The following is a 22,922-nucleotide window of genomic DNA, read 5'->3' as shown; positions in this document are numbered from 1 at the left end:
TCTATACTCTCTATCAGGATCACGTGTTACTAATCAGTAGTACCTTATAAGTTTGATGGATACAAGCCTAGTTCAGTTCTACTACCACATTATGTTGCTGGGATGGTCTCAGAACTTTGATATGATGATGTTGAGTGTGTACGAAATCCTTTGTCAAATGTCTCAAATCCTTCTTGAGCATTTACAGCTGTTATGCTGCCGAAATTTTGCTAGAAATTCTAATGCCTTTGCATTATGATTGTGCTTTCAGATGGCCACTCGCGACCTCAATCAAGTGGTTCGCCTGACTCGATGCCTAGATGTACCCGGCCATACTGCCAAGTTGGTCAGGGTAATGACTGAGGCTGGATACCGCTGGTATCCTGAGTACACAGTCGAAGAGCAATTCCGAGACTTTAATCAAAGCCAGTATCTCTGCACTGTCAGGATATTTCCATCTTATCCTGGATCCACCGAGCCTCTTCACTGCTCCTATGGACTCAGGGTTACTATTGAGATGGCTGTGCAGGATGCCGCCTACTCTATGATGACCATTATGCGAGTCAGATCTGGTTTATTTCGGGACTCTGATTTCCGGTATATGCCAGGATCACTTCCGGGAGCACAAGGGTATCTCCAGGCTATCTATGCTGACCCCACTCAGGAGGATTCACGGACTCGCACCACTGCTGAGATGCTCGAGGATAAGGACCGTGAAAATCGGGCCTTGAGGTTAGAGCTCTTCAATACCCGTGCTGACCACTGGGCCACATTGACTCGGTTCGCACCGGCGGTGCAAGCTGGATATTCAGATATGCGCGATCTCTATCCTGTGAGATCTGCTCTGCCAGACGTGATGGTTTGGCGTGATGTAGGAGGCATCACCCCACCTCGCGGTCCCCGCAGGCCACCGTATGTTGGTCCAAGGCCTCATCCTAGCCCCTATGGTCCACAAGCTCCGCGAGATCGTCTGTTTCCGGATGATCATGTTGAGCTTCCAGGCTATGGAGGTGACTTCTACGAGGACTACTACGGATCGGTCTGAGTTAGTGGTTGTATCACTAGTTCGCACTAGCTGTGTCGTCTATCGTCCCGTGTGACTCGTGGGATATGACTTAGTTTGTACTCTTTCCGGAGGTGTAGAAAAATAATGTATAGGAGCTTGGGATGCCTCCGATGAGATGTAATCCTTTTCTCACCGTAATAGTACTTTGTTTGGTCTTGTACTAAACCCTGTATGGTGTGTATGACGATGGAATAAAAGAAGCAGTTTCTGTATTTACCATGTCATACGGATGATCATCTTGCATTCCGAGTTATTCCTTACATTCTGTATCCTATGTCGGAATTTTATCATTCTGACTAAATCATTGTCTTGCTTACCTAGGATGGTCAACACGCGCGCTAACCCTGCTTCTCAAGAGCAGGCCGAAGGCAGTGAAGGCAGGAATGAAAATCTGCCTCATCCTCCTTCACTAGCCGAGGTTATGATGGAAGCTGAGAGAAACAAGCGGGAGACCAACCGTTTGTTAGAGCGTATTGAACAGAATACAGCACACCATCAGAGGACTAACGTGGTGTCACTCAGTGATTTTATCAAATTGCATCCACCCACGTTCCACCACTCCGTCGAGCCTCTCGACGATGATGACTGGCTTCGCAGTATCTCTCACAAGCTGCGTTTCGCGCTAGTAGCTGAGGCTGACAAGGTCACCTTTGCTGCATATCATCTTGAAGGCCCCGCCAGTCTATGGTGGGAGAATTATGGAGCCATGCGCCCAGCGGGCCATGTCACTACTTGGGCTGAGTTCAGTGAGGCTTTCCGTGAACATCACATTCCGGAGGGTCTCATGGACCGTAAACATGAAGAATTTTGCAGTTTCACCCAAGGCCGACTTTCTGTGGATGTTTACAGCAGGGAGTTTGGTAATCTCGCACGATATGCAACTGAGGAAGTGTCTACTGATGCCAAGAAGCAAGCAAGGTTCCGTAAGGGACTTAGTCCTGAGCTTCGTCGTGACCTCCGTCTGCATGAGTGCACATCTTTTCAAAAACTTGTCAACAAAGCCATCAGTGCTGAAACTGGTCAGACTGACTATGACGCAACACGCAAGCATGGCCGGGATATGGGTTCCTCATCCGGTGCTGGTCCTCAGAAGCGCCGCGTGTGGGTACCCAACACCGCCCTGCCACCCAGGTTCACACCGAGGCCATCCTTCCAGGCGCCTCGCCCCGTTCAACAGTCTGCACCGGCCAAGCCCTATGGGGGTCCAACCAACAATGCTCCTCCACGTACCAGCTCCGTGACTTGTTTCAAGTGTGGGGAGTCTGGTCACTATATGCGTGAGTATCCCCAGACCAACCCCAACCAGTCTGCTAAAGCTGTTGGCCGTGGCAAGCCGACAGGAAAAATATTCCACGCCAAGCCGGTCACCGCTTCACGTGGCCATGTCAACTGTATCTCTGCCGAAGAAGCTCAAGAGGATCCCAACGTCGTTCTCGGTACGCTTCTTGTTAATTGCCACCCGGCATCTGTTCTTTTCGATACAGCAGCCTCTCATTCTTTTATATCTGAAAACTATGCTCGCTTGCATAACGTCGCATTCGCTGATATGCCAACCTCTATGGTAATTCAAACTCCGGGATCCAAATGGCAAACTTCTAGGGTAAGCCATGGAAATGAAATCCAAGTCGACAGACTTGTTTTCCTCGCGTCTTTGATAGCCCTTAAATCTTCAGATATTAATATCATTTTGGGTATGGACTGGATGTCAGCTCATCAAGCCAAAATTGATTGCTTCTCTAGGACTGTTCAACTCACCCATCCTTCGGGGAAGATAGTCAATGTCTTGACCCGAATAGCCAAGCGACAATTATATTCTCTTAACGCCAGCCCTTTGCCAGACCTTGAGGACGTTCCGGTAGTCCGTGACTTCCCGGATGTCTTCCCAGAGGAATTGCCAGGTGTTCCACCTGACAGGGATGTTGAGTTCGTAATAGACCTCATCCCCGGAACCGTTCCGATTGCTAGAAGACCCTATAAGATGGCACCACTAGAACTAGCTGAGCTTAAGAAACAACTCGATGAGTCCTTGAAAAAGGGTTTCATCCGCCCTAGTTCATCTCCGTGGGCCTGCCCCGTCCTCTTCGTCAAGAAGAAGGATGGTACGGACCGAATGGTTGTAGATTACCGACCTGTCAATTTGGTCACAATCAAGAACAAATATTCGCTTCCCAGGATCAACGACCTGTATGATCAGCTCGCTGGATCCTCAGTATTCTCCAAGATGGATTTGAGGTTGGGCTACCATCAAATCAAAATCAGAAATGGGGACATTCCTAAAACGGCCTTTGTTACTCGTTATGGCCAATACGAGTACACCGTCATGTCCTTCGGGTTAACCAACGCTCCAGCCACCTTTTCTCGGTTAATGAACTCAATCTTCATGGAGTATTTGGATAAATTCGTCGTGGTTTACCTCGATGATATACTCATCTACTCCAAGAACGAGGAAGAACATGCCGAACATCTAAGGCTAGTGTTGAAGAAACTTCGAGAGCATCGCCTTTATGCCAAATTTTCTAAATGTGAATTCTGGTTGCCAGAAGTGACCTATCTGGGTCATGTAATATCTGGTAAAGGTATTGCTGTTAACCCCGAGCGAGTTCAAGCCGTCCTTAACTGGACTCCACCTGAATCGGTCAAGCAAGTTCGGAGTTTTCTGGGCTTAGCGAGCTATTGTCGTCGCTTTGTCGAGAACTTCTCCAAGGTTGCCAAACCTCTAACCGAACTCCTCAAGAAAGATAAGAAGTTCGATTGGACTCCACAATGTGAGCACAGCTTTCAGGAACTGAAAATACGCCTGACCTCTGCTCCCGTACTGGTACCGCCAGACTTCTCCAAGGACTTTGTTATCTACTGCGACGCCTCGCGACAAGGACTAGGTTGCATTCTCATGCAAGATCGACACGTAATTGCCTACGCTTCACGGCAATTGCACCCACATGAGGAGAATAATCCCACTCATGATCTAGAGCTTGCAGCCGTAGTCTATGCACTTAAAACCTGGCGACATTACCTCCTCGGTAACCGTTGCGAAATATTCACTGATCACCAAAGTCTGAAGTACATTTTCACCCAACCGGATCTAAATCTCAGGCAAAGACGTTGGGTTGAATTGATCACAGACTTCGACCTAGGAATAACCTACACCCCAGGGAAAGCCAACGTCATGGCTGATGCGCTAAGTCGTAAATCTTATTGTAACAACCTGATGTTACAACAAAGTCAACCGCTTCTCCATGAGGAATTTCGGAAGCTTAACCTTCACATTGTACCTCAAGGTTTTCTTTCCACCTTGGTGGCAAAACCTACCCTTACGGATCAGATTATCAAAGCACAGAAGGTAGATCCGGGAATCTCCCGCATCAAGAGAAACATTCAGAAAGGAGTTGTGAATTGTTTCTCCATTAATGATCAAGGGGTCGTATACTTCGGGAATCGACTAGTGGTTCCCAAAGTGCGAAACCTGAGGCGATTGATCCTTAAGGAGGCTCATGAATCTCCTCTCACCATTCATCCCGGTAGTACTAAGATGTATCAGGACCTACGCCAGAGGTTCTGGTGGACTAGGATGAAGAGAGAAATTGCTCAGTATATTGCTAATTGCGACGTCTGTCGTCGTGTAAAAGCAGAGCATCAACGGCCTGCTGGCACCCTTCAACCCTTAGCTATTCCTAAATGGAAATGGGATAAAATTGGTATGGATTTCATTACCGGTTTTCCCAGGACCAAGAGAGGGAATAATGCTATCTTCGTCGTTGTCGATCGTCTTTCCAAAGTAGCCCATTTCTTGCCTGTTCGTGAGAGTATAACCGCTAGTCAGCTGGCAGACTTATACATCTCCCGAATAGTGTCTCTCCATGGTGTTCCTTTGGAAATTAACTCGGATCGAGGAAGTCTTTTCACCTCTCGATTTTGGGAAAGTTTCCAAAATGCTATGGGAACCCGTCTCTCCTTTAGCACCGCCTTCCACCCTCAGTCGAGTGGTCAAGTGGAACGCGTCAACCAAATTCTAGAAGACATGCTTCGAGCCTCTGTTATCTCGTTCGGAATGGACTGGGAGAAGTGCCTTCCATTTGCCGAATTCGCTTACAACAACAGCTATCAATCTAGCTTGGGTAAAGCCCCTTTTGAAGTTCTCTATGGACAACGGTGTCGAACACCCCTTAACTGGTCAGAGACCGGGGAAAGACAATTCTTTGGCCCGGATATGATTTAGGAAGCAGAAGAACAAGTTCGTATCGTTCGTGAAAAGTTGAAAACAGCCCAATCTCGTCAAAAGAGTCAATATGACCGAAAACATAAGGCTATGACTTTCGAGGTTGACGAGAAGGCTTATCTTCGGGTCACCCCTCTGTAGGGAACCCATCGCTTCGGTATCAAAGGCAAATTGGCTCCTCGTTACATTGGACCTTTTCGCATTCTCGCCAAACGAGGAGAAGTTGCCTACCAGTTGGAACTACCTCCGCACCTCTCCAGAGTCCACGATGTCTTCCACGTTTCTCAACTCAGGCGTTGCTTCTCAGATCCTATCCGTGGAGTGGACCATGAAACGCTTGATCTCCAAGATAATCTGACATATCGAGAGTACCCCATTCGTATCCTCGATCAGGCCGAACGTACCACCCGACGTCATAATATCAAGTTTCTCAAAGTTCAATGGTCGCACCATTCTGAGGATGAAGCAACTTGGGAAAGGGAGGATCGTCTTCGACTCGAGTATCCCGCCTTCTTCCCGGAGGAACCCAAATCTCGGGACGAGATTCTTTTGAGTGGGGGTGAGTTGTCACATCCTGGTTAGCCATGCATTAGAGTGTTGCATCATGTCTACTTTTTCATCAGAAACTTGAAATGGGGATGACAGAACCCCCAGTCCCCTCTGAAACCAACTAGGGTTTACTAAAAAAACTTTTCAATGAACCTGAAATGCCCTTCTAAAATGCCCATCATTTTTGTCTTGGTTCAGAGCCTCTGCCAAAAGTGGTGCACATTTTCCTAGGCCATCTTAGGGTTTTTGAATTAAGTCATAAATATTTGAATTTGGGCATTTAAAATTATATAAAATATTTAAATGCTCAAATATCTCCAAACTAAAATATTTCATGTTGGAAATAATCCAACTATGGACCAGGAGTAATTTGGTGATTTTAGGAGTTGCCTAAGTATTTTATTTAATTCAACAAAGTTGCAGAGGTATTAAAAAAAGAACAGAAACAGAAAGAAAAAAGGAAAAACTTACCTGGCGCCACCACAGGCCCACCAGCCAGCCCACCTGGCCGGCCCAGCCCGGCCACCGCTCCAGCGAGCTGCTTGGCTTGCCAGGCAGGCAGCCAAGGTGCTCGGCGGCGGCACCGCAGCTCGCCACGCAGCTGCACGCCGCCCTGCCTCCCCCTCTCGCCGCCCTGATGGCCTGGACGAGCTCCACGTCGCGCCCCGACCCTCCTGGACACCTCCATTCGCCCCCAGTTCCTCTCCCTCGCGCTCCCACGCCATGGCCGACGCCACCGTCGCCGCACCGCCGTCGTAGCCGTGCTCCCCGTCGTCTCCACGCTGCGCCACCCTGTCCAGAAGCTCCGCCGTCCTCTACTTCATCGAGCTAGCCGAGCCCCGTATGCTCGTGCGGCCCGAGACCACCGCACCGACCTCGCCCAAGCTCACCGTCGCCGGAGATCCCCTTCAACGCCGTCGCCGCCTCAGCTCGTCCCCGACCTCGCCGGTGGCCTCTACGGGAGCGCTGTGAGCCTAGCTACTCCTCCGACCCTCTCTCTCTCATTCCTGAGCCGTGTAGCCACCGCACGAGGATCACACGCCCGCACCGCCGCGGATCTCGTCGCCGACGTGCTTCCGGCCACACTCCGGCCACAAGATGGTGTCCATCTTACTCACCGAGTCCCGCAGCACCTAGCTAGCCACTCCACGAGCCTCACCGACCTCTCTAGCGCCAAGTTCATCTTCGACCGAACCCCGGTGGCCGCCAAAGTCGTCGCCGGCGCCAACTCCGGCCACCCCGACCCCAACGGACTCCGCCAAGAGCTGCGGTTTGTCCTCAGCTCCACTCCGGTGGTCTCCGCGGCCCATTTGGTGGCCGAAATGGCCAAAACCACTCCCGCCGCCGCGTCGGGCTCGCCGGCGGCTAAACGCCGGCGTCGCTGGCTTTGACTTTGACCACGGGTGGGCCCTGGTTGACTCCCCTGAGTCAATGACAGGTGGGGCCCAGCCCTGTTAATTAAACAGGATTAGTTTTAATTAAATTTTAATTAAAATAATCACCCTGACATGCGGGACCCACTGTCAGGTTTGACCCAGACCGGTTCCGTTGACCTGCTGACGTCACACTGACGTCAGGCTGACGCAGTAATTGATTTTTGGGATTTAATTTAAATCAGGAAATTCCAGAATATAATTTAAACTTCAAAAATTCATAACTTTTATTCTGTAACTCCAAATTGGACAAATTATATATGAAAAATGATCAGAAAAATCCAATCTATCCATCTGTACTATTTTCATGCATGATCAAACAAGTTAAATTGATGTTTTAAGCAGAACAAGGAAAAGCACTTTAAAAGGCCATGTTTGAGTTTGAAATTTGAATCTTTGATTCAAATTTGTTCAAACCCTTCTGGTTTTAGTTGCATTAGCCCAACACACTCATATTGCCATGTTTCATGCATGAATCATATTGTTGCACATTGTTTGGTGATGGTTGTGTATCGGTGTCCTTTGCGACAGGTTCTGCCTCCGAGGAGTACCGTGATTACCCTAACGAAGAACCGTATCAGTGCATCGAACCATCAGGCAAGCAACCAACCATTTGATCATATCGATACAATCCCATGTTCTCGCTCCTGCTCTCTTTTACTGCATTAAGACAACGCGTTTCAAACTGCTGTGTGCTACGGTAGTTGAACCCATTTCCTCTGCATGACCTGTCATTGCCACAGTAACTAGATGAAACCCACTAGCATGTGTAGGAGTTGATTGAGCCATATGTATGTGTTGTTCCTACCTTGCTATGCCTGCTATGCTTAGAGTCGTGTCAGGTCTGGTTCATCTGGGTGATGGCTAGAGTGAAATGTTTATGTCGGTAATGAGAGTGGTGTGGTGAACACGATTTGGTAAAGGTATCGATGAGAGGCCATGTAGGAGTACATGGTGGGTTGTTTCATTGAAGCCGACCTTAAGCACTGAGATCTGTATGTGTGATTTAAGAATCAGCTACTACCATGCATTGGGCCCGAAACCAATGGACCCTCTCGGCTTCTTATTCACCCTAGTTCTTCGTCCAGGAGTTGCAAGTAGTTTCTGGTGTTTGTAGCCTACTGGAGGCCGTGGACAGCGCTGACCATAGGGGTGGGCTGTGATGCGGTAGGTACGTGGCACGGTGTACCGAATACCCGTTAGGTATCTCGGGAACCCTGTTCACATCGTTCGGGGCCGTATGGGAAACCTCGGCCGGACTCCCTGCGGATGGAACCTGGATAGGCGATAAACCTGGACTGGAGGCTTAGGTGGTTAGGTAGGTCGTGGCCGACACCCACGTTGGGCTTCCGCTTGAAGGTTGCCGAGTACATGTCATGTAAACGACGGTAAGTGGTGAGAGCGTGTATGAAGAAGTACACCCCTGCAGGGTTATCATAATCTATTCGAATAGCCGCGTCCGCGGTAAAGGACTACTTGGTTGCCTATACAGTTCATAGACAAGTAAATGGAAACTGCTAAAAGCCTCAAGATAAATGTGAGTGCCGAGGATGGCTCTTCCGTAGGAAGACGGAGGTGGATCCTCGGTAGTGTATTGAAGTGGTGAGTAGTGGACTCGTGTGCGCAAAACCATTTCAAGTTGGAGTATCGTAGGATAGCCTAGCCAAGAGTCAAAGCTGGCTTGCTGCAATAACTCCACCAACCCTTCTTGATAACATGCATGTATGTAGGATCCGATGTAAGTCTTGCTGAGTACCTTTGTACTCATGTTGCTATAATCTACATTTTTACAGAAGACGCTGCAACCCCTTCTGATGGGTTCTATGTAGACGTTGACATCAACGAGTAGGCTAAAGACCCAGGTGGTGACCCTGAGCTTGTGAAGGACCATGTAGTATAGCTAGGCTTTCCAAGCCTCTTTTATTTTACTAGTTGTCTGTACTCAGACAAGTTACTTCCGCTGCTGGTTTGTATGACTGTATGACTTGTATGTTGGGTCGTGAGACCCGTACCTTTGTGTATGTTATGTATGGCTCCCTGAGCCTTAAATAAAGTACTTGTGTCGTAGAGTCATGTTGTGATGCTTCGTTGTATTTGCACATATCGAGCATATTGTGTGTATGATTGAAATGCTTGGTATGTGTGGGGTCTGACTATCTAGTTGTTTATCTTTAGTAGCCTCTCTTACCGGGAAATGTCTCCTAGTGTTACCACTGAGCCATGGTAGCTTGCTATTGCTCTGGAACACTTAGGCTGGCCGGCATGTGTCCTTCTTCGTTCCTGTGTCTGTCCCTTCGGGGAAATGTCACGCTTTGAGTACCGGAGTCGTGTTAGCCCGCTACAGCCCGGTTTACCGGAGTCCTGCTAGCCCAGTGCTATAGCCCGGACCCACTTGCTGATGACCGACACGTTCGAAGCTGGGTCATGGATGCCTGTCCCTGTAAGTCTGTGCCACTTTGGGTTTACGACTAGTCATGTCAGCCCGGGCTCTTTATCATATGGATGCTAGCGACACTATCATATACGTGAGCCAAAAGGCGCAAACGGTCCCGGGCAAAGGTAAGGCGACACCCGTGGGGATACCGTGCGTGAGGCCGCAAAGTGATATGAGGTGTTACCGGCTAGATCGATGTGACATCGAGTCGGGGTCCTGACACCCGCGTCCGACACCTAGTCTAGACATCTTGTCTTCTCACCAGCGCGGAGCTAAGTGCTGCCACTAGGCGTGGGAGGGAGCCCCCAAGGCCCGAGGGCGGCACTCCTGAGACTCCGGGGCATGTACAACCCCACTCATTATTATGTGAGAGTGTCATGAATGGAGATTCTTCACAGGCACTGGGCCTTGCTTCATAGGCACCGGGCCTTGCTTCATGGGTAGAACTTCCGGAGGTGCTGGATGTTCCAGGCATTCTGGATGGGGATCCCGTCCCGTGTCTCCAGGCGCACGGCGCCAGGCCTGGAGACGTGGGCAACCCGAAACGGGCCCTCCCACTTGGGCGAGAGCTTGTGCAGCCCTTCCTTGGAGAGCACCTGCCTCAGGATGAGAACACCCACCTCGAGCGTCCTGGAGCGGACGCTGCGGCGGTGGTACCACCGCAGCGCTTGCTGGTACCTTGCAGCTCGGAGCGAGGTATCGCGGCGGCGTTCCTCCCCCAGCACGAGATCCATCCCCCGCATGGCATCCTGTTGTGTTTCATCAAACGCTAGGACCCGCGCGGAGTGATGCCTGACCTCATGTGGCAGAACCGCTTTTGCTCCATAGACGAGGAAGAACGGGGTCTCGCTTGTCCGCCTGGTGGCAGTGGTGAGGATGGACCACAACATAGATTGGAGCTCGTCGTGCCAGCCCCTGCCGCAGGCCTCGAGCTTCTTATTGAAGGTCCCTGTCTTGAGGCCCCTCGGGACCTCCGTGTTGGCGCATTCGGCCTGGCCGTTGCTCCTGGGGTGCGCCACGGAGGCGTAGAAGATCTGTGTTCCAAGGTTAGAACAATACATTTTGAAGAGATTGCTAGTGAACTGCGAGCCGTTGTCGGTGATGATGCGGTTAGGGACCCCAAATCGGCTTAGGAGGCCCTTGATGAACTTGACTACTGACCCGACAATTATGGTGCAGACAGCTTCCACTTTCGCCCATTTGGTGAATTTGTCAATGGCGACGTAGATGTAGCGGTAGCCTCCACGCGCTCGAGGGAATGGGACCAAGATATCCAGCCCCCGGACTGCGAACTGTTATGAGAGTGGGATAGTCTGGAGGTCCTGAGTGGGCTAGTGGATCTACTTGGCGTGGAACTAGCAGGCCTCGCAGGATTTCACCAGCTCGGCCGCGTCGTTGACTGTCGTGGGACAGTAGAACTAGCTACGGAAAGCCTTGCCGACCAGCGTGCGCGGCGACGTGTGGTGCCCGCAATCTCCGCCATGTAGGTCGGCCAACAGCTCATTCCCCTGTTCCCTAGAAATGCATCATAGAGAAACATCATTTGGCCGCTTCCTGTATAACTCACCATCCTGAATGCAGTACTCTGTAGCCTGTCGGGCCACACGCTCCGTGTCTTCCTCCTTCTCCGGCAACGTGCCTTGCGTCAGGTACACCTTGAACTCCTCGACCCAGCACCCCTCCTGAGGCTCTTGTTCTAAGAGGAGGCGCGCTCCAGAGGTCGGGCCGCAGGCGGGGGCTCCCGAGGCTGGAGGTTGGGGGAGTTCCTCCAGAGATGGCACTAGCTCCGTAGGCGGAGGTGCGGCTGAAGGCTTGAAGAGCCGCTCCTCAAAGATGCCAGGCTCTTGGGGCAGCTACTTGGATGCTTTTCTGGCGATGTCATCGGCTTCTTTGTTGGTGCCACGAGGCACATGCTATAGTTCCAGGCCCAGGAACCGCTTCTCCATTTTGCGCACCTCCACGAGGTATGCCTCCATGTGCTCATCATTTGGCTTGTACACCTTGTTGGGGAAGTTGATGCGGAGCTGCGAGTCTCCCTTGATAGTGAGGCACTTCACCCCCAGGGCCACCACCACTTTGAGGCCGGTGATGAGACCCTCGTACTCTGCGATGTTGTTGAACACCTTCTTGAGAGCTGCACGGCGTAGTAAAGATTGTCCTGAGTGGGCGAGATGAGCACGGCTCCAACCCCCGCGCCCTGTCGTGCGAACGCGCCATCAAAGTGCATGACCCAACCATCTGGCGCTTCACTTCCTGGCGAGAGGGATTGGTTCTCGCCTGCTTCGAGATCCAGGGTGTCGGTCCATTCTACCACAAAGTCGGTGAGTGCAGCCCCCTTGATGACCTTGGCTGTGCTGAACTCCAGGTCGAACGCTTGCAGCTCGATGTTCCATTTGGCGACCATTCCTGCAGCATTGGGTCTTCTGAGCACTGTCTCCAATGGGTAAGCTGAAATGACCTTGATGGGGTGGCCTTGGAAGTAGTGGCGCAGCTTGCGTGATGCCACCAGGAGTGCGAGCAAGAGCTTCTGAGGCATGGGGTATCGCGCCCTCGAATCTTGTAGGACCGTGCTGACGAAATACACTGGGTGCTCGACAAGGGTGGGGGAGCTGACAGAGTTTTTGGCTCCCGGGGACTGAGGTGTTTCCTGCGGGCTTACCGCTCCTGGGGCTTGATGACCTGTCGGGGCAGCCGCTGCCTCAGGAGCATCGCCTTGGTGCTTAGCTGCCTCATCCGGCTTGGCAACTCCACTTGGCGGGTCCTCGACCTCGGGCCCCTCCCTAAGGGCCACTAGCGCCGCACTAGCGGAGTGGGGTGTGGCAAACAGGTAGAGTACCAAGGGCTTGCGAGGACGAGGCTCCACCATCATCGGCGGGCTAGTCAAGTATCTCTTGAGGTCTTGAAATGTCAGGCCGGCCTCGGGGGTCCACTCGAATGGACCCTTCTTCTTCATCGTTGAAGTGCCCAACGAAGTCACGCAGCCTGCAAGCTTCTGCATCTCCTTGAGGTTTTGTGGTGGGCTCATGTCTTCGATTGCCTTGAACTTCTCCGAGTTGGCCTCGATCCCCTTGTGGGATACAAGGAAGCCTAGCAGCTTGCCCGAAAGGACACCAAACAAGCACTTCTCCGGGTTGAGCTGTAGGTCCACCTGGCTTAGGCTCGCGAAGGTCTCCTCCAGGTCCTGAATCAGAGTTCTTGCCTCCCGAGACTTCACCACAATGTCGTTGACGTAGGCCTCAACATTTCTTCCGAGCTGCTGCCCCATGGCGATGTGCATCAGTCGCTGGAAGGTCGCCCCTGCATTGCATTGTCCGAATGGCATGCAAGTGTAGTAGTACACCCCGCATGGGGTTAGGAAAGATGTCTTCTCCTCATCTTCCACCGCCATCTTGATCTGGTGGTAGCCTGAGAATGCATCCAGGAAACATAGCAGATCGCACTTGGCGGTGGAGTCGACAATCTGGTCGATGCACGGCAGCAGGAACGTGTCTTGAGGGCAGGCCTTGTTGAGGTTGGTGAAGTCGACACCGATGCTCTCCTTCCCTCCTTTATTCGGCACGATGACCGGATTCGCCAGCCACTCTGGGTACCGGACTTCATGAATGACACTCGCTGCTTCCAAATTGCGGGTTTCCTGAACAGTGAAGGACTACTTCTCCGTGGATTGCCGCCTTGCCCTCTGCTTCACAGGGCGCACGTTGGGGCATACCGTCAGATGATGCTCGATCACTCTTCTCGGGACCCGAGCCAGCTGCTTGGGTTCCCAGGTGAATACTTCCCTGTTCTCCCAGAAGAAGTCCACCAACTCTTTTTCTTGATCTGGGGCAAGGTCGGCGCCTATGCTAAAGGTGGCGCCAGAGGCCCTGTCTTTTTCAACCGGTATCTGCTTCTTCTTGACATGACCCTGGTTGAACATCTGCTTCTTCTTGGTCGGCGCAGCCCCCTTGGTTCTGTACACTGCCTTGTCGGTCGGGCAAGCTGCCGCCTTGCCCCTAAAGGCGAGCTTGAGGGCCGCCACAGCTTCCTTAGCGTCTTCGACCACGGTTAGGACATCCTTGCTTCCTGGCATCTTCATGAGGTTGTAGGCAGGATGAGTGGCCGCCATGAACTGGGCCAGCGGGCGATGTCGATGTGGGCGATGTCAAAGTCGATCAGCTCAGTGCGGTAGTTGTCACGCGTGCCGAAAGTCATGGGGAGACATATATGCCCCAGGGGGTTGGAGGAGCCGCCACCGATCCCAGATAAAAGCTTGCTGGGGTGCAGCCACTCTAGTGGTAGGTGAAGGAGGCTGAAAGCCTCCACGGAGAGCACGTTGAGGCCGGCACCGCCATCGATGACGGCCTTGGTAATGGCAACGCCGCAGATGCTGGGTGTGAAAAGCATCGGAAGCACAACTGAGCCGAGGGTGGTGACTGGGTGATACCCCGGGCTGAAGATCAGGTCGGCCTTGGGTGCCGCCCAACCCGGGGAAGCCCCTGCCGAGGTGAGACGGCGCTGATCTGGCGAAAGTATGGCTTGGCGTGACGATCCGACGGCGGCGCCTGCGAGCCACCGAGGAGAGCCGCGATGACGGGGGGTGCTGGTCCTCCGAAGCGCGTGATGAAGAGGTCACGCGGCTCTTCCCAGGAGGCCATGGAAGACTCTGGCAGATGAAGGAGCCAGGCGCGCGGCACGCTAGTCAGGGCCATTGGGAGCCAGTTGGCCATGACCTTACCATCGCCCCCGGCCTCCAAGACGGCCTCCTCGTATGCCAGCAAGAAGGTTGCTGGATCCGCCGCACCATCGTAACGGGGTGGCATCTCCGGATTAAACTCGTGCGGCCACTGCACCCACTGCAAGGCGTGGGTGAAGGCCCGGAGCCCCATGGCCCTGCGGAGGGCGCCCGTCGATCCAGTCAGAGAAGAGGCGGCATCCATGAGAGTCAGTCGGAGAGGCGAGGCCATCGGAGGGGGGAAGCTTCGACGCACCCCTACCTGGCACGCCAAATGTCCGATTTCGGGTTCCGACAAAACCCTTGAGGTTCGAACACTGGGTGCGCACAAAGATCTCTCCCCCTCTCTAGCTCGCACACTCTACGATCTCACGGCCTAGCTCGACGAACCCAAAGAAAATGAGACACAAGATTTATACTGGTTCGGGCCACCACTATGGTGTAATATCCTACTCCAGTGTGGTGTGGTGGATTGCCTCTTGGGCTGAGGATGAACAGTTACAAGGGAAGAATAGCCTCGCGAGTAGAGGTTTTCCTATGCTTGGTGAACTTGTCTGGTGGCCTAGGCGGAATGGATCTAGTCCAAGATGAGATGGCTCCCTACGGTGGTGGCTAGTCCTACTTATAGAGGCCCTGGTCCTCTTCCCAAATATTGAGCGGGAAGGGATCCCACAATGGCCAAATTTGAAGGGAGACACCTAGTACAAGCTATCCTGACAAAAGTAGTCTTCGCCTACCAAAGGCACTGGTGGTGACACTGTCTTGGGCTCCACGATGACCTCCATCTTGTCATCCTGTTGATCTTGGTCTTGTTGCACCCATATGGAAACCTTTGCCTGATGCCTCGGGACTCCTCTTCTACGCTTGCCATGTAGCACCAAATAGGAAATGAGGACACTGCATGCGTTGGTGCCCTCTTGGCGCCCGCCTGGCCCCAGGCGTCATGGCTTGTGTCACAGAAACCTCGCGAGGTGCCCCTCGCCTTGATCTCTCCACCCCTCGCGAGCCAGCCTGGTGAGGCCGCCCCTGAGGAGGTCTTGCATCGTCCGCCTAGCGAGGCTTGGCCCGTCGCAAGGGTCTTGGATGTTTGCTGGTGAAGATGGGACGTATCGGGCTGCTTGTGGAGCCATGCTGCGGGCCGCAGGTAGGCAAGTCTGGGGACCCCCGTTCCGAGAACGCCGACAGTCATGATAAAAACAACATGATGCAACTACAATGCATGAACATGATATTAACATAAGCATGGGGGTGCATCCCAATCAACGAGCATAACAACAACATTTAACCATTTATCCAGATGAGCATGGCATACTGACGGGCATGGATATCACAACTAGAATACTACCCATAGCATAACATGACCACTAGCATCAATAATAAATACCATGTAATAACATAACGATAAAATTACCATGCAAGTATTTAATCAATTGAATGCAAGGACCATGCATAATAACGGTACTCGGAGCAGATGATAGTCAGGCACCGAAGACCATCACCAACATGTACTACTACCAAACATTGCCAATATTAAATTAATACTAGCATGAAGAGCAAAATAACATAGTGCATGAAAACATAGCATGACGGTAAACACCGATCCATAAGCATAACCGAAATACCGACTGCAATAGCAAAACAAACAGACAATTATTAAAGATTGAAGTTGAAAACCAATGCTTCTGCATGGTTATCATGCAAATGGTGGTTGTGGCTTGCCTAGGGATGAAGAAGGCTCTGGGGATAAATGCGGTACGACCGCGGAAAGAATCGCCATAAAGGGTTCTTTCTCGGAGGGTGCTGATTAGGGGCAAGGGCAAAATGGTCATTTCCAGTATGGCAAACCATATTGAAAATGATGCAAACAGAACGAGCTCGACGAGACAAAGAAGTGAGCATTGGTTTCACCTCAATCGGAGTTAGGGTTACGGAGTTATGAGGCGTTCAACACCAAGGACCAATCTGTGAATAAAACATCAAAAAACAAGTCCCTGGACACAAAAACTGAAAGCGCCTTCGGGCAGATTACGGCTTCTGCAAAAGAAAACATATTTTCTACCGAAGAACAACAAAAGTACGTTTCCTCAAATGGAAAATGTATTTCGTGGAATACGCTTTGAGGAGAGAAAAGCACAAAGAGGGAAACTTGCCTCCACTTATCCACGTCATCAGCGCCTGGTCAACACAGGTGAGGCTGACGGGCGGGTCCCACGCGCAGGGGGAGGGGGTGTCATCGTCTTCCTCGCTTCCTCTCACTCGCCTGTGTGGCCAGAGGGCAGGGCCGGCACCGGCGGCCGTGCTCGCTGCTCCGGCCACCAACGGCGACGCCCGACCTACCGTTGGACTCGGGGGATGGAGGCGGACCCACCTATCGGTGGCGCGGTCGAGGTCGGAGGCGAGCAGGGCATCACCCGCGGCCGATGGCGGTTTTGGTCAGAAGTGAGCACGCATCCACTGGCCACGAGAGGAAGAGGCGAAGGGCGGGGAAGAACCAGAGGGCTATAGGTGATCTAGTGGTGGTGGAATGGAGGAGGGAGGGCATCGGCGTTGAGCCAATTTAGGCCCAGGCCGATGCGGGCACGGCGGCCATGGAGGGAACCAGAGAGCTCTTTGAGGTCGGGAGAGTAGCGGGACAGGGTCCTGGGAGGTGGAGGAGTGGCTTGGTGAGCTTGGGTGTCTCGAGGGAGGGGTTAAATAGGCGCGAGGCAAGGAGGCCGAGCTGGCATCGCCATGGATACGTGTCCGGCGTGGCGGACGCGTGTGCACGCACATGGGCTTGGAGTAAGGCGATGGGAGAGCACAGGAGGGTGAGCTAATGGGGAAGAGGAGGCCAAGAGGCACGGAGAGGAAGCGACTGAGACAAAGACAGAGCTAAAGGGACACTGTTTGTCCATGGGCGCGCGGTGTCTAGCTCCGCCGAGGAGGCTTCGGGAGGGGGCAGGGACATGAGAGCGATAGAAGAGGGGACGCAAGAGGCAGGGAAACATTGTCCAGAGTGTGGTCTTTCCATCACTGGAGTTTTGGGAGTTGATGGAGCATCTAAAGAAGCGAATGTGATGCGTGAGTGATCGTCTGAAATTTGTTGTATCAAATTTGGCTGCGCACTGCTGATCACCAGGGATTTGATTGGGACAAATGAAGCTGTCTAGGGTGATTAGATGAGGAAGGACTACGATCCTGTTAAGTTTGAGGGGAAATGGATCACAAAACAACAGGGTTGCTTTGTAACCTCATATTAGGTCCAGAAACTTGATCATGATGATGCACTCACATGGATTGTCAACTTGATCTAAAATTTGGCAAGGCAGGGTCATTTGGCCATATGAAGATGCTTTAAAGTTTCATACCATATGGACAAGCCAAAATGGTACTTGCTTCAGAAGCATTTCCACTAACCAGAAACCAAATTGGGTGGAGATATGTTATATGGATAAGAGAAGGCCTGGGAAAACTTACAGCCATAATGGAGAAAGATAAAATACACTTGCTTCACTTACTGAAAATTTGGAAAGAAACAAAGATTTGAAGTTGTGCCCTCATGGAGGCATGACATGAGCTCAAATCTTGGGCAGAGCTTTTATTTGATGATATGAAAGACCCTGCCAAAATTCAACTCAATTGGATTAACCTAGCTAGTACTTCCTTCACAACCAATTCCCTCATACAGGAACTTTGAAAAATTGCTCAGGAATATTTACTAGGCAAATTAAGTTGAAATTTGTAATGTGGCAATTATTTGGACAAGAAAAGATGTCCAAGAAGTTTGGAGTCAATTGGGCAAAGATAAATGGCACTTGCTTCACAATCTGCCATTTAGGACAAAATAGGAAATGATTTCACTACAAAAAAGACACATCTGTGACATTTTGGGCCGAACGAATTTTTTGTTGTCATACTTATGACACCTTTATGATGATAATTGTGACAAAACCCGGTATCATCATAGATTTGGTGGGATCCTACTTCTATGATAAAAAATCATGACAGAAAATGGGCTTTTCGTCCTGGGCGGGCCGGAGATGCAGCTGCATGACATTCTTTGGGCCGTCCATGATGGAAAAACCCATGGTAGAAGCGAGGGCTAGTAAAATATTGGGGTGTTCCCGGTTATGGTGGGTGTTCAGGGCCGAGCGATGCACGCTTCTGTCGTACACGCACGCGCGTGTGTGCGAGGCGTTGGGCTCTAATTGAACCCGAGCGAGGCGTTCGCCTACTGAACCCGAGCGATTGCACTGTAGGCTATGTGTTACTAAACCCCAACGATCGATCGATGGCCGTTAATTGAACCCGATCGAGCGATTCCTTCGCTACTACTGCTAACTGAAGCCGATCGATGCTGCCTCTGGATGAACAGTGAGCGTTGCTGGGGGGGTTTGGATGAACAGTTCCCGGTTGGGGTGGATGAACATGACCCCGTGGTGTTGCCTCTGGATGAACAGGACCCCAGTCGATCGAACCGGTTGGGGCTGGATGAACAGGACCCCATGGAGGGTTGGATGAACAGGACCACCCTATGGAGGGCTGGATGAGCAGTAGACGATGGATGGCTGGATGAGTAGTAGCCCGTGGAGGGTTGGTTGAACAGGAGCCCATGGAGAGGGCTGGTTGAACAGTAGCCGGTGGAGTAGCGCAAAGTGGAGGCTGGATGAACAGGAGCCCGTGGATGAACAGTCACATGTGTAGGATGGAGGAGGTCGATGGTGGATGAACAGTAGCCCGTGGAGGCTGGAGGGGGTCGACGGTGGAGATGAAAGGTATCCGTGGAGTCCGGTTTGGCGCTACGCCACACCCCTCCCGATGAATAGGACCCCCATTTCGACTGTAGCGCTCCAACACAAGTCCGTTTCCTCCGTTTTGCGGTACGCCACACCCCTCCCGATCAACAGGACCCTGTTTCGACCGTAGGAGGTCTGTTTCCTCCGTTTTGTGGTACGCCGGACCCCTCCCGATGAACAGGATCCCGTTTCGAACATGGCCGGTCGAACACAAGGCTGTTTCCTCCGTTCTGCGGCACGCCAGGCCTGGTTTCCATCGCTGTTCCGTCCAAGCACTGCCGATGAACACGACGGCACATTCCGTTCCGACCCAGCCGGTTGGCTCCCCATGAACATGACGACGACGCAGTTTCTCCATTCCGCCCCAGCCATGTACACGAGCCCTGGCCGTACGTATGCGCGAGTAGGCGTTTGAGACCCCGCCCGTATGTACGTACGTGGTCGTATTTTCTTTCTTGCACACTGGTCGTTGTACGTACGTGTAGATGCTACGTGCGCGCCTATACTACGACACATGCGCGCCTCTACATCGACCAGTATGTATGTACACATTCACGACCAGAATGACAACGCTATGTACGCTTCGACCAGGTGGGTCCCGACTGTCAGGCACTTCCTTGCGTGCGAAGATGTTGCTGGTGGGTCCCAGCAGTCAGGGGGGCGAATCGTTTTTTTGCCCGGACGCACTTCCTTGCGTGCGAAGATGTAGCTGGTGGGTCCCAGCAGTCAGGGGGTGAATCGTTTTTTGCCCGGACGCACTTCCTTGCGTGCGAAGATGTAGCTGGTGGGGCCCAGCAGTCAGGGGGAAACGATTTTTTCACGAAATACGGTGGCCCGTCCGGTGGGTACACGCAGTCAGCTGGAGAAATGATTATTTTGCGTGTAATAAGGAGGCACTTCCTTGCTGCGGCCGTGGACCCAGCTGTCACCCTCTCCACGTACAGTCCACGTCCAATTGAAGTTGTTCCTTAACCACGTTGACCATGCCACACCGAGAGCACCAGGGCGGTGGACGACGGCGAGGCCTAGGAAGGGGACGACGCGGAGCCGGGGAAGACACGACAGTTGAGGCCCACGCGTAGAGGAGTATGAGGGTTCACTAGTTCGCTTCGGTGTGAGGCTGCCATCGCCGCAGAATAACATGGGGTGTGGGTGAGTAGAGGGATGGCCTAGCCAGCGGTGGGAGTAGTAGGGGGCGGTGAGGCCTCCGCCGCATCGCAGCCGGCCACGGGAGGCAGGAGCACGAGGCACGACCGACGCTGGTTTGGGCGGCTGGAGCAAGAAGGCCAGAGGTTGAAGAAGCACTACGGCCGTTAGATGGACATCATATGATCACTGGATCTAGAATCGTTCATATTGACTAATTTGACAGCCTGCCACTATACTGGGTCCCAGCTAGCAGGGTGAGTATTCATTTTTTTGTGCGTAATAAGGAGGCACTTCCTTGCGTGCGAAGATGTAGCTGATGGGTCCCAGCAGTCAGGGCGGAAACGTTTATTTCACGAAATATGGTGGCTCATCCGGTGGGTCCCTTCTGTCAGGTGGAGGAATAATTATTTTGCGCGTAATAAGGAGGCACTTCCTTGCGGCCGTCATGGACCCAGCTGTCAGCCTCTCCACGTACAGTACTCTTTCGATGGAAGTCGTTCCTTGACCATGTTGACCATGCCGCGCTGAGAGCACCAGGGCGGTGGACGACTGAGAGGCCTAGGAAGGGGACGACGCGGAGCCAGGGAAGACGCGGCAGTGGAAGCCAGTGCGGAGAGGAGTATGAGGGTTCACTGGTTTGGCTGCGGTGTGAGGCTTCCGTCGCCGCAGAATAACAGGGGTTGTGGGTGAGTGGAGGGATGGCATGGCCAGCGGTGGGAGTACTAGGGGCGGTGAGGCCTCCGCGGCAGCACAGCCGACCACGGGAGGCAGGAGCAGGCAGCACGACTGGCGCTGCTTTGGGCAGCTAGAGCAAGAAGACCAGAGGTTGAAGAAGCACTACGGTCGTTGGATGGATATCGTACGGTCACTGCAGCTAGAATCGTTTATATTGACTAAGTTGACAAAGCCCTTGGTACGTGTGAACTTAGTACGCCCACAGGTCAGCCTCCAAAATGGTGCGCCCCAGATGTCAGGGGGAGGAATCATTTTTTGGGCGACCAAAACTAGAATATCCGAGATTGAAGAAGAAGCACAACATCCGTTGGATAGACATCCAACGGCCACTGCTACTAGAACCGTGTGTTGACTATAGTAAGTTGACAAAGCCTTGCATACGCGTCAACTTCTTTTTTTAGGGCACGCGTCAACTTAGTAGGCCCACAAGTATGTGGCAGAGAACTTATAGCCCATTTGCTATTTGTTTGAATGTACAACACATTTTTGAATTCTAATGGAATTTACTACAACCCTTTTACAGTTTGTTAAAAGTACAACCCATTTTGTAGCTAGGACAACGATTAATAATTTCAACCAACCGTTCAAGACAGAACTCAATAAAATTTCCCACATTTTGATGGGATCCGAAGTATTTTTATCCCGAATTTCTAGTCAGATGAAATATAAATTTGTATTACGTAAAATTCCAACGAAACATTGCGCGTGCAACAATTAAAAATTAAGATTTTCAAAATCCATAAATAATATTTCATAAACTAATTCCGTGTTTGGTGCATTTTTTTATAGTTACTGCCTAGTTTTTATAATTACATCCCATTTATTATTTTTTAAAGCCCATTTTTCTGTTAAGCCTAATGCATCCCTCCTAGGAAAGATATTCTTCCCAGTGGGGCGGAGAATAACCAGTTGACCTTGCCTGGGTATTCCTCAAAAAACGTATAGCTGGGCTAGCAATTTTCATCTTGAAAAAAATTAATATCTGGGCTGGATATCTTTCCTAGGCTAGACGGGCCACAGCCCGCCCAGTTAATACCCTGCTCTCCTCTGAACAATAACGCAAAAATCGCCAAGAAAAACTCTATAGTGCTCATGCCTCAAAAACACAAATTCTGCTCGAGCTGCTTGGTCCCAACTTTCGGCCGCACCTTGTGCAATTCTATCGTTTATATTGACTACATAGGTGTGGGACCGTGATGTCATGAAACCAGGAGGAAGTAAAAAAATATAGTTGTATATAATAAGGAGGCACTTGTGTACGTACGGCTATGGCCCTAGTGGGTCCCTACTATCATCCAGTCAAAATAAAGTCATCTCCTGAATCCTCATGTTCATTGACCATGTTAACAATGCTCGGCGCCACGGCGAGCGCAACAACTCGAAGGATGACGGAGAGGGCCTCGCGGGCCCTACAGATGGTCTGGTATAGCGCCCGCTGCTCATTCAGGATGTCAGGATCATCGGACACCTATGAGCACCTTCGAGAGACTGACACGGCATGAAACGGTAAGGCCGCGCTTGGGAGCTCTGGTTTATTTCACACCTGTATTAAGATACAAGTGTAATTTACTCATCTTTGGAAACAATGCGTAAAATACAGGCGTAATGAAACTGAGGGCCCGAGGTCTATAAGTAAAACCGGCGGGTTATGCGTGTAATTTGAGAGACTAGTGTATATTTTACTAGTCGAAATCGACCAACCAAGCGCTTTGCCCAAGACCATCTGCTTTTATTTACAAGCGTCAGTTTTACAAGCGGTTTTGGCTAGAAAATGACGATCCAATCACGGCCTAAGATGATGAGTTGGTCGGAAGATCATATGGTTTCACGTCTAACCTACCCGACTTGTCATATAGGCTATGAATGAAACATAAG

The sequence above is a fragment of the Triticum dicoccoides genome, chromosome 4A, assembly GCF_002162155.2.
Source record: "Triticum dicoccoides isolate Atlit2015 ecotype Zavitan chromosome 4A, WEW_v2.0, whole genome shotgun sequence".
Classification (NCBI taxonomy): Eukaryota; Viridiplantae; Streptophyta; class Magnoliopsida; order Poales; family Poaceae; genus Triticum; species Triticum dicoccoides.
This window is presented reverse-complemented; position numbering follows the sequence as displayed.